This window comes from Mustela erminea, chromosome 16 (genome assembly GCF_009829155.1).
Source record: "Mustela erminea isolate mMusErm1 chromosome 16, mMusErm1.Pri, whole genome shotgun sequence".
Taxonomy (NCBI): Eukaryota; Metazoa; Chordata; class Mammalia; order Carnivora; family Mustelidae; genus Mustela; species Mustela erminea.
This window is the reverse complement of record NC_045629.1, coordinates 18598793-18611890: the sequence shown is the minus strand read 5'-3', so window position 1 is coordinate 18611890 and position 13098 is coordinate 18598793. Positions and strand designations below refer to the sequence as shown.

Genomic DNA, 13098 nt, shown 5'->3' with positions numbered 1-13098 from the left:
AGAATTTAACCCATTTAGTGATTAAATTTAGAATTTTAAGCACTTTTCTATTAAGCAAGAAATACATGATATTTAAAACATTTTCAGTCAGCTTTCTTCTTGAAGTCTGGCACCAGTTACTAAATTAAAACAAAGAAGTCTCAGAATAATAAGGTAAAACTGAAAAAACAGTCTTCAAACTCATTTAACCACTACCTCAACAGTAGATGGTAATCTGCATTATCTGTAAATCAACTCTGCCTGTTCTTTCAGATGAGGGGTTTAAGCCAAGTCAGATTTTACCCCCTCCTCAAAGGCCCAGGAGAACTCCTAGTAAATCCAGGTAGAAGTGTTCAAATCAGCTCTGCCCTGTGCTGCCTACATACAGCTCCCTTCAAAACCTCACTGAGTCCCAATTTCCTCACCTGTAAAATAAAAGTACTCACTTACTCCCCAACATTACTCTGAATATTTAATAAAATAACATCTTGGGGTACCTATGTGGCTCAGTTGTTTAAGCATAAGACTCTTGGTTTCAGCTCAGGTCATGATCTCAGGGTCCTGCGATAGGGCCATGCATTGTCCAGCTCCCTGCTCAGCACGGAGTCTGCTTGTCTCCCTCTCCCTTTGCCCCTCCTCCTGCTTGCACACAATCATTCTCGTTCTCAAATAAATAAATAAATCTTTAAAAATAATAATGATAATGTCTTAAAACATCTAGTACATGATAGATACTCAACAAATATTAATTCCTTTTTCTTTGCTCACCCCAAAGTGAAATACAGGTCACTAATGACAAAAACTACAAAAGTCCAGATGAAAGAAACTTTTTGGCTTAGTGTGTACTAAAAAGAGCAGAATTATCTAAATATTAAAGGAAACCAACCTTTATTTTCTACAGGTATCCAATTCATATACTCTTAAGTAGGTAAATTATAACCATGATGATAAAATATAAGATACCACGGGGAAAAAAATCAACTAACTTTGCACTAATTATGTTATTATTATCTGGCAGTTTTATTAGGAAACAACTGAGTATCCAGTTGGCAGACTATTACAGACAATTTCAGTTAAATGATTCATCAAATAAGCCAACAAGAACTTAAGGCTTGGCTGTATTTGCAGTACCAGAATTTCCTAAGAGAAGGCTTCATAATGAATCTTAAGACACCACACTTGAGAAAGCAGAAGGGAACAGGTCAAGATCCCCACAAAAGACCAGACTAAACAGGGATTATTTTAAAAAGATTTAAAACAATACCCTTTGAGAAAGAGAGACAAATAAAGAAACAGACTTTTAATTATAGAGATGGTTACCAGAAGGAAGATGGGTAGAGGGATGGGTTAAATAGGTGATGGGGACTAAAGAGTCCTAATGTCACAACGAGCACTGAGAAATGTATAACATTGTTGAATCACTATATTGTACACCTGAAACCAATATAATACTGTATGCTAACTGGTATTAAAATAAAACTTAAAAAAAATAAAATATATAAAATCGTGTTACCGGAAAAAAATAAAACACCTTTCCTAAAGACATATGGGAAAGGGAAAACAGAAAAGGATAGATTTATTTTCTCTAAGTCAGGAAACCAATAGACAGATTTTAAAAATGATTTTTTTAAATGGGTTACATATTGACATGTTCAAACCAAGAGAATATAAAAGACAGGGTGAAAAGTCTGTTTCCCACCTGTGTCCCTACCCACCCAATCCCAAATAGATAAACGCTGTTAATTTCTTAGCCTTCTGGAGTCTCTCTATGCTTAGACAAGAAAGCAAAAATATATCCTTTTTCTCTCCTTGTTTTTTTTTACACAAAAGTAGCAATTTATATGTATCATTCTTCATTCCAAAGGCAATTTTTTAAATCTAAATGTCCAATGAATGCAACAAATAAATTCAACAGGACAGGGACTCTTGTTCACATGAATGAACTTTTAAAAGGCAAAACGTAGGGTGCTTGAGTGGCTCAGTGGGTTAAATCCTCTGCCTTCTGCTCAGATCATGATCTCAGGGTCCTGGGATCCAGCCCTGCATTGGGTTGTCTGCTCAGCAGGGTCTGCTTCGTTACCTGCCCCCCACCCCCACCCCGGCCTGCCTCTCTGCCTACTTGTGATCTCTGTCTGTCAAATAAATAAGATCTTTTTTAAAACAGGCAAAACATAAATGATGTTAGTGTCAGTGAGAATCAGAAATAAAGGAAATCCAAAAGAGGAAACAAAATTCAAAGAGAAAAGGTAGTATAGTCTCATAGATCTCTTTAAAAATGTTCTCTGCTAAAACATGCGAGTGTCTTATCTTTTATTAATTAAAAAGAAATAACTCCTTTTCAGACAAAAATATTTTAACCAAACATTCATGAGAAGGGAGAGTGGAGGTAAAAGGAGCTCAATCAGAAAAGAGAGCTACTAATGTCAGAATGGATTAAATGCCAACTATACACACAAAGAACTACAAAAATAAGAACCACTTTCTTAAAATTATAGCAAAGTCTTAATTTCTGAATATTTACTAACTCATTTCAAATAAACGAATGATAAAGAACTTTCCTATTTAAGCCAGCATCAATTTTAGCATTAGGTTGTTTGAAAGCTGAATGAAAATGTCTTTTCAAAACCTTTTCCTTTAATATTTATGAAAAAATAGGCCTTTACTCTCAGTGTAGCTGAGATCTACTGTCTTGGTGTGGAGTTCCTCAAGACGTCTGGCCAAAACACCTTTACAGGTGAGCTGAATTTGATATAATGATGTCAGCTACCTGGACCTGGATTGAGAGAGTCTCCAGTAGCAACTTAACATTCTTTTTTTTTTTTTTAATTTTATTTATTTATTTGACAGAGAGAAATCACAAGTAGATGGAGAGGCAGGCAGAGAGAGAGAGAGAGAGAGAGAGGGAAGCAGGCTCCCTGCCGAGCAGAGAGCCCGATGCGGGACTCGATCCCAGGACCCTAAGGTCATGACCTGAGCCGAAGGCAGCAGCTTAACCCACTGAGCCACCCAGGCGCCCCAGCAACTTAACATTCTTGCAACCAGTTGCTTCTTCTCTGACTCCTAAGGATGAAAGGCTGATCTATGCTTCTCACCGGTGCATATCTCTGCTGATGAAAATCTGGAAGGAAAGGGTTTGGAATCTTGACATACCACTTCTCAAAGACTGCTAACCTTTAATCTAAAATAGCCTTCTTAGTCTTCAACTTACTTAAAACCAAAGAGATTGTTTTAAACCAGATATCTAGAACTAGATGTATTTTCTGAAAGGAAGAGTTGTCTTATCTAAAAGTCTATTCAGTCCATAATACAGCTAAATCTTCAATGGGGAAAAAGGAGCACGAAACAATGCTATTGCAATGACGTGAACTGTCCCGCCCAATTATAAACAGTTTTAAATTTTATTATACATGCCAGCCAATGCTTAAGGAAAACCAGCATATTTACAGAAGAGGAGGTGGGTGGAGTCTTCTGTGGAAATTTTGAAAGGAATTACTGGGTATTCTCAAGGGCTTTGAAGGTTGAAACCACTAGGACTTTATAATGTCTACCTTCCCTCCCAAACTAAAAGCTTTCCTTTCCCTTATTAGAGGCTTGTTCTTAGCTGTATCACCATGATTAGTATCTTTTTTGCTCAAGACTAAAATGAACAGAGTGGGATGAAGAAAGAACAGAGATTTCCTTAAAGCAAAAGCTGGAAGAAAAGGAAAAAAGAAAACGGTCGAAAGGCTACTAAACTTTCAGAAAGGGGAAAGGCTGCAAGAGGACATAGGAGGAACATGTGGGTGTGAGCTGTGCACATGTTCAGTGGGTGGAGAGATGTTAGCCTGGACAGGTGCCGTCTGGAAAGACTGGTGGAGTTAGTATGCAACTAGGGAGTTGTATGTATGAGATTATACTAAGCCAAGTGTTACTAACCCTGAGACAGCCTATAGTAGAATAGGATCATAAGGAACTTCAAGGTCATCTATTCCTACCATTGGTGGGAGCTTTGTTAAACCAAGCTCTCCAAACCATGTGCTTATCATTAGGAGATTGTTTCAAAACATCTAAAGTTCAGCTGTTCTTATTTTTAACTGAATTTAACACTTCTGTCTCGTTCAAGCCCATTACTTCTGCTTCTCCTATAGTGATCACAATTATAGTGGATATTCCGTCGTCTCTCTTCTTTTTTTTTTTTTTAAAGATTTTATTTATTTTTTGACAGAGAGAGACACAGTGAGAGAGGGAACACAAGAAGGGGGAGTGGGAGACGGAGAAGCAGGCTTCCCACGGATCAGGGAGTCAGATGTGGGGCTCAATCCCAGGACCCTGGGATCAATGACTGAGCCTCCCAGGCGCCTGCATCGTCTCTCCTCTTAAACATCTTGTATTTTAGATGTGCTTAAAATACAAGCATTGACTGCCCTCCATTAGAAGGATTTATGCTGATCTGCATGGATTTATCGGTCCACCCACGTACCCTCACCTCGTCCCCTTGATGAGCACTACTATAAATTTCCATGCACCTTATCCAGGTTTAGGGTATGGCAGGTGGCCAGGAAACTGTAAAGTAACTGGTTCAAACATGCATGGAATCGATGACGTTGGTTGGCTACATAAACACGATTCTCTAACCAACAAAGCAAGTCTGTATAAGAGAAACTTTTTAAATGGCACTGAAAATATGGATATACACAGAAGTTTAGAAAGATGTACTGTGAAATACTAATAGCGATGATTAATGGATGGTAAGTTTATTGGTGATTCTTAGTTTCTCTTTTTCTTTCAAATTTGTCTTGAAAAAATGTATTACTGTGGTGATTTAAATATATTTTAGGAGGCTCAGTGGGTTAAAGTGTCTGCCTTCGGCTCAGGTCATGATCCCAGGGTCCTGGGATTAGCTCCTGGGATTGAGCATCCTGTTCTCTGCTCAGCAGGGAGCCTGCTTCCCTTCCTCTCTCTCTCTGCCTGCCTCTCTGCCTACTTATGATCTCTGTCAAATAAATAAAATCTTGAAAAAATCATAAAATTAAAAAAATATACTTTAAAAGATACAAAAGAAGGAACATAAAAGTAATGCGGCTAGAAAATATTATTAGCTATGAAGGGGAACACTATCTAGCTGTCAAAATTTATATAGATCTACAGATATACATGATAAAGTGTTAAATAACAAACAAAAGAACAAATTGGGTAGAATAATTCCCATTTTTAAAAAAAATCAAAAAACCTCAATGTACATGGGATGCCTGGGTGGCTCAGTGGATTAAAGCCTCTGTCTTTAGCTCAGGTCATGATCCCAGGGTCCTAGGATTGAGTCCCACATCGGGCACCCTGCTTAGCAGAGAGCCTCCTTCTCCCTCTGCCTGCTGTTCCCCCGCCTTGTGCTTGAGCTCTCTCTCTCTCTCTGAAAATTAAAGTTGTTTTTTGTTTTCATTTTTGTTTTTTAAAATGGTAAAATTTAAAAGAATCAACCTTTTCTCATGTTGAAATAAGTTCATGTTAAAAATAGCTAAAATGATAGTGATTTTTTACAGTTATTTACTGTTTTCATTGTGCAATTTTTTAAAAATTGTAAAACTGTAAAATTTTCATTGTAACAGAATTCATTAAAAAATATGGAACGCTTCAAGAATTTGTGTGTCATCCTTGCGCAGGGGCCATGCTAACCTCTGTATCATTCCAATTTTAGTATATGTGCTGCCGAAGCGAGCACTGATAATTAAAGTTTTTAAAACCAAAACCAAACCTCGATGTACATTTACAGATACACAAATTTATATAAACATGGGTTAAAAGTCTACAAGGATATAAAAACTGAGAGTGGTTATCTTTGTGGGTAAGATTAGAGTGGAGAGGACTCATTTTTTACTTAACATACTTCTCAGTTGCTTGAATTTAAGGGCATGCATACCTTTGTAATTAAAAATAATGTTCAGAAAATATGAGACAATAATAAAATTAAAATGGGGGAAGGAGATGATGTATAGTGTTTTCTTGGGAAACTAAGGAGTCTTATATTCCTTCTTAGCTCGTCATATATATATTTAACATGCATGTGCATTAGGTTATATAGGCTATACACATGGTTCCATATGTATGTTTGTCTGCATATATGACACTGAGTTGGAAACCAGATCATTTTAAGTTAACTTTAATCCATTTTTATTTTTAAAACAGGGAGGTAAGTAACTAGAGTAATAAAGGTCCTTCTCATTTTTGAACTCAAGCAAAAAATTGGTCAAGTCCTAGTGAAGCCTCACTGTACTTGAGGACATTGCATCCAGCTCTTGTGGAATGGCTAGTCCATCAACGAGTCCAATGTTGTGTATGAATATATTATATATGAAGTCTCTTTTACCTACAGAGAAAAAAAAGCTTGGTATTGACTGGTATAGTAAATATATAAGGAACCTGAATGGAAGCAATTATCCTGAATCATATTCACTACTATATGCAATGTAAATACAAGGTCATTTATCCAAAATCACAAAACAGTAAAAGGAATAACATTATCTCAACACTACACACATTCTCCAAAAAAAGGTATGCCTTTAAAAAGGTACAAAAACCAGGCCTTTCCTCAACCAAAAGCCTGTCAAATTGTTCCTATTCTGAAGTTAAAGGCCACAAAATCAGCCCTCTACATTCTAATTATCTGCAGACAAACTTATACAGTGGACTGAAGCAACACCTACCTATAACAATCCTTCCACACCTGGTGGTACCAAGTAACTCTGCTGGCCAATATCACACACCAGTAGATTTTGTTGTTGTTTTTTAAAGATTTTATTTATTTATTTGAGAGAGAGAGAGAGAGGTCACAGGTAGGCAGAGAGGCAGGCAGAGAGAGAGGGGGAAGCAGGCTCCCTGCTGAGCAGAGAGCCTGATGCGGCCTTGATCCCAGACCCTGAGATCATGACCTGAGCCGAAGGCAGAGGCTTAACCCACTGAGCCACCCAGGCGCCCGCAGTAGATGTTTTTAATCCTTGCCAGATATTCTTTGATCCCATGTTTTATGTATATATAGATATAGATATATAGATATGGATATCTATATATCCATATATATGGATGGATATATATATAGATATATATATCTGGATATATATCGATATATATAGATATCCATCCCCATTGGGGGAGGCCAGTACTCTGCACAAATCCGCCATGAGAGCTCACTAAAGATCTCTTATTTCACCCACACATCTCCTGTCCTCCCTCTTACATATAATCAGTCTCTTACCCTACAACAATTCCCTTCACCTGCCTTTCACTCACCCCATCCCCATCAAAGGAAAACAGATTTTGGTTTTGAATAAGAGAAGAAATGGTGGCTACAAGGAGATGGACCAACACAGATATTCAGGACCTGTGGGAAATAGGAGAGGCCCTGGGAAACCAGACAAGGGCAAGGACATTGTACCTTGCCCTAAATACCTTTGAAAACCCCCTGGCTCGATTCAGGCAGGTAATAAAATTTTATTATCGATGTTCTGACTCAGGCTTCAACATTTGATTTCCATGTCGTCTTCCTCAGCAATGACAATTAACTCAAAGTTAGTACTAAGTTAAAATTACTTTGACATGAACTACAAGATGTGGAATCAGCACCGCTTAGATTTACTTTTCTCCATGAGATAGAAAAAAAAAAAAAAAAGTGAAATGAAAATAAATATGCCACCATAAGGAATGGAATAGGTAAAGGAAAATAGAAGCATTGAGTCCCTTAAAATAATGTGGGAGCTGTTTCTGTCAGGAATAACATGTTACATAATTTGAGTTTCATGAATCAGCACTTTAGTCAGTAATTTACATGAATTAGAGAAAGAGAGAGAAAATATGAGGACTGGAAAAGGTAAAGTGGTTTCTGAAACAAGACAGGTTTCAAAAGTATTTTATTCCACCCCCACACAGAAGAATGTTGACAGGCAGATGACTCAGTCTTGCTTCATTAAGAGCTTCTTTCCACCTAATAGTCCTCATGGGAAAGGCCACCCCATCTCTCTTTTTTCCAAGATACCCTTCTCCATTCCTCCCTGCAGGTATTGGCCATAGTTTCCTCTCTAATTGAAGGTTAACCATCTGCAGGTCACATACTACAGGAAACAGAGATTATACTGGAAGGATATAAACAGTTGAGAGGTTTATTTTTTTTGGTTGCTTTTTAAAAAGACTCTTTGGGGCACCTAGCTGGCTCAGTCAGGAAACGTAAGACTCTTGATCTTGGGGTCTTGAGTTCCAACCCCCTTCTGGATGTAGAGATTACTTAAATAAATAAAACTTTTTTAAAAAAGACCCTTTATACTAAAGTATTATAACATTTCAAAAAACATAGTAGTAGTAGTGTAGTGTCATGCATGCTTCAAAAAAAAAAAAAAAGTAATACCTATGATCATTGTTTTTGAACCTGGTCATAAATCTAAGTAGCTTAATTGAGTTCACTGCCCCTGAAAACCAACAGTGATTTGTAGTCCATAAAAATGACCTTCAATGAGCAGAGAGAGATAAAGAAGTGGTAGACACAAACAATGAAACCATACGTCCAGTCTACACTATCTTCAAATCAGAAGAAAAAAGAAAGATGTTTGAGAAGAGAACAAAATAACCAGCCTATTGCTTTTTCAAAAACCAGAGTTGACAAATACTAAGAAATGAGTCCAAAGGGCATTCTCATCTCTTTTGTCGAAAAGCTATTTGTAGAATCAGATACTGTTTGAAATAACTGGTGTAGGCCCGGAAATCTCTTGGGCATAAATCAATTACAGTGTTTAGGAAGCATAATGCTTGGAAAGAGCAAGAAATCTGAAGTCATTTGGAATCATTCACTTCACAATGTTTATTACAGGCTGGCACATACATGCCAGGCACTGTCCACACACCTGCTGCCTATTCAAGCTCTCTCCCCCACCTGCTGTACAACCTTGGCTAAGATATTTTAACATTTCTGTGCCTTAGTTTCCTCATCTGTAAAAACAAGAATAAAAAAATGGCTGTCAACTTCACAAACACATCTGGAAGCACTCTGTAAACCATGAAAGCACGAGTTGTCATTTTGCTGAACTGAATTCACGAATGCCACTGTCTGTTGTACCATGGATTATATCAAAGGAAAATTGAGCCTCCCTGCTTCGAGGAGACACCTCATAATCCTATTAAATAAGGCTCAGAGTCTCATGTAATCATCTCTCTGGAAATTTAAATGGGGGATAGAGAAAGTCAGAAAGAGAAAGCAAGTATGACATGCAGATTTTGACATCAAATTGCTAATCACCATAATGACAAGAACCATGATTCACCATTTTGGGTCTCTACCAACCTGACCATCAGGCCAAGAACTCACTTAAAAAGGGTAGTTTATTCTGGAAAAATATTCTCCCTGCAAATATGCAAGTCACAAAAAGGACACTAAGCAGGTTGATCTATCAACTCAACGTTACCAAAACATATGGCAGTAAAATTACAAAGTATTATTTGTTATGTTGACGTGTACAAGCAAAAACAGCCTATTTTATAGTACATTTCACTAAACTATGGTTTCATCAACTGTCAAACAGATTAGGAACAAAGCTCCTTTTCAAAACAAAATTAGGCTCCCTATAGTGGCAGTTGAAAAAGAGGGAAGTTCTGGTCTTTCCAGAGTTAGCTAATGATGGCACTATCGTGGATAAGAAAGACTATTTTACAGACGATGCTAGGGATCTGGCGGAGACCTGCAAGGAAGAGGTCTCATTCCCATAGCTCCAGACTCCCTTCCCCCAGGGAGTGAAGGGGTGGCGGCTAGTCTTACAGGAGTGGTAGCCAAGTGCGCCAGAAGGCACACCCAGTCCTAAAATATGCCTGAAACTTCCTCTAATGTTTCTAGCTCTTGCAAAGACATTTGGGGAACTGGTGTACACAACCTCTTCACTGCTGTAACCGCTATAATTTAAAATTTTGCGTTAACAGTTTGAGTTAATATTTATAAAACACTAAAAAGGAGCCCAAGCATGTGGTAAGAACCATTAAAATGTTTATTAAATAAATAAGTCACTTCCCAGATTGGTTGGGTAAATCCTCAACCTAGAAACAAAGTAGAGAGTCAAAGCGCATAACAGTCTGATAGTTTTAAATAAAGACTCGGGAACCGTAGTGCTCTGTATCTATTCCTGCATTTCTCAAGTGTACCTGCAGCTCAAGTATGTGGTCTCTTGTGTAGGGCCAAAATTCTACTCCTGGTTCAGAAATCACTGTGCAAAATTAAATGATGAAAGAATTTGAGTCTCAAGAGATGAATTCTTTCTTTTTTTCTATCTTCTCAACTAACCACCACTAAAAATGACAAATCTGAAAATCCGAAAGCGCTCTAAATGGTACGTATCAACACTAAAGCTGTGGGAATCAACAGAGCCAAATTCACTTCAAAAAGAGACGGAAAGGGTTTAAATCACAGAGAACTTAAGGGTTGTAAAGCATTCGTCTCAGATCTCAGTCCGATGACGACAGGTTAACGATTCCCGTGCCCCCCACTCCCGGGGCCTCCCTCCATCCCGGGTCCTCGCAGGTGACCCGCACCCTCTTTCGACCTCAGCTGGGGGTCTCCCACCCTCCCAGCTCCCAGCTCCTCTAAGCCGGGAAGCTGCGCACTGTGTTAACAATGTCCGTCCACTGACACGGCTCGAGCGTTTAGGAATCAAAAGGCAGAACGTGAAGGCACCTCGAGGAAACACAGACCACAAACTCTTCGAGTCGGGAGCTGGGCGGGGGGATTGCTTCTCCCCTTCCACCAACTCGGAGGTTTTCGGTCTGAGGGGCCAGGGGAGCTGCCAAGACTCCCGGGAAAGTCACGTTGGCTCCAAGAAGAGGCAGCAGTCGAGGCCCAGGCACCGCTCGCCCCGCCCCGTCTCACCCGCCCGGGGGGCTCCGACCGCGGCCCGAACGCGCGCGGACCCTGCGGCTGGCCCACCCGCCTTGGGTCCCGGCCGGCCCCGCACCTACCCCGCTCCACGGTGCTGCCTCCTGGCGCGGCGGGCGCGGAGCCGAGCGCACTCGCGTTTCCTCCTTCCCCGCAGGGCCGCCGGGCGCCGCCGTTTCCTCCCTGACGCGTCACGGAGGCCGGCGGCTCCTCCCGCAGTGTGCCGGGCGGCCCGGGAGAGCCGGGCGGCGGGCAGTGCGGCCGGAGGCCGCCCGCGCCGAGGATGGGGCTGCGACGCCGGGCTGGAGCCGCAGGCTGGCCGGCCCCTACTCAGGCCCGCGGCGCGGAAATCTCTTCGCCGTGCACCCCGGCGAAAGCCCGGCCACAGCGCGCGGTCTGCCTCCCGCCTCGCCGCGTGCGCAAAGTTGAGGGGACACCGGTGGATCTTGTCTAGAGGCTGGAGCTCCTCGGGGTTTCCTGCGGCTCAGCGGCTAGTGACTGCTGCCCTGGGGCTGGAGAGCCGCGTGCGCCGACGCGCCCGGACGCCCGGGGAGACGACCCCGGCGTACGCCGAGAGCCGGACCGCGGGGCAGCCGGAGGAGGAAGAATCACCCCGGGAACGGCCTGGTGGGCCCGTGGCTGGCTGTAAACTGGAAACTCAGGGAAGTGAAATAAGTATCCAAATAATTTAGGGGAACAACTATGCTTCCTTTAGGGTTACTTGAAGTTTTCTACTTTTTTCATCAGCAGTGTTTTGGCTTTTGAGTTTACAGATAGGTCAGAAATTGGCGGATCCTGGGGACAGAGAAATTTCCTTTCCACGCATTTTCCAAGTCCACTTTTTTTTTTTTTTTTTATCCCCATAAATCTCTAAGTCAGCTGAGGTCACACTTTACAGTTTCTTATTACTCTTTCTCATTCTTTAAATATAGAAGTTGCATTTTGTCTCCTTTTTTTCCCCCAGATAAAGAGAGGTAAAGAAGGTGAGTGGAAAAGAATGACGCGATTCAGTGGGCGCGGAATAAAGTGGTCAAGATTTGCAAGCAGAGTAGGGTTTTCACTTCCCCACAACACTACTGTGGTTTAAGTTTTATCGGGTATCTCTTGAAGATAGACTCAGACAAAGATATAGCATGTCTATATGATGTTTTAGATTTTTTAAAAAAGATCTTATTTATTTATTTGACAGAGAGAGAGATCACAAATAGGCAGAGAGGCAGGCAGAGGAGGAGGTGGCAGGCTCCGGGGGACTGGATCCCAGGACCCTGAGATCATGACCTGAGCTGAAGGCAGAGGCTTTAACCCACTGAGCCACCCAGGCGCCCTATGATGTTTTAGATTTTGAGGGATGATCTATATACTTCAGATCATAAGATTCCAGAGAATATGCCATAAATCTATGAACAAATAAACTTCCAAAGGTAATTAGAGAAGCCAGCGTTTATGTGTGGCTTTCCTAAACAGAGGACATTTCCTTATGTTTTAAAATAATATTCAAAAATTTAACCCACAGGTAAGGTTGAGAATATTCATTTGTAACGTCAATTAACATAGTATGACCTTTTCCTTCTTAAAGACAATGAATTGTGAATCCAATATTTTTATACTTCAAAACATAATAATGCTGCAGAACTTTCTAAACAATGATCTTCAGTGGCATACGGAAATAGATGTAAAATACAGTAGATACAAATCAACACACTGCTATGGTTCTTTGTATGTTTTCATTGTGATCCACACAATGAGGCACAGAGAAGCTACAGAATTTCCTCCCTTGTAACAAAAACCAACAAATAATCAGTGTATCTCTTAATTAAAACCATATTCACCATGCTGAAAAATTTCTCAGACAAAAGGAAATTTTGTGTCACTAAACTCCAAATATAATGACATCATTCTCACTTTAGAGATACATACCTAGCTATGACATTTCAACTTTTCCTTCCCTCCCTCCTTCCCTTCCTTCCTTCCTTCCCTTCTTCTTCCTCCTTAAAAAACAAAACATCTGGGAGCCATTACATTTTCAGAATAAATCTGTCTTCCTGCTGTGAAGAACACACACACACACATGCATTCACACCACCTCCCACAAAATTTTAAGATAAGAAGGTGAGCCCCGTTCAACTGATAAGAAGTTGCGTATTTTGCATTTATATCTGAGAGCTGCAATTTACTACTATGATTTCTCAGAATATTAGAGGTTGTCAATGTATTCACAAACTTAAAAGGCTTTTTCACTTAAAATT

General features: G+C 40.3%; 1 protein-coding gene and 1 non-coding gene across 2 annotated transcripts in view; both read right to left on the bottom strand.

Moving 5' to 3' along the window:
• SGK3 (serum/glucocorticoid regulated kinase family member 3) overlaps positions 1-11035 on the bottom strand; it is a 145477-nt gene extending 134442 nt beyond the window's left edge. Inside the window, exon 1 of the mRNA XM_032315597.1 lies at positions 10936-11035. The gene's annotated coding sequence lies outside the window, so the exon portion shown is untranslated. The remainder of the gene's footprint in view (positions 1-10935) is intronic.
• On the bottom strand, positions 5571-5674 carry LOC116575651. Its single transcript, XR_004279890.1, has one exon. It is a non-coding gene; the product is annotated as a U6 spliceosomal RNA (small nuclear RNA).
• Positions 11036-13098: the final 2063 nt, after the last annotated feature.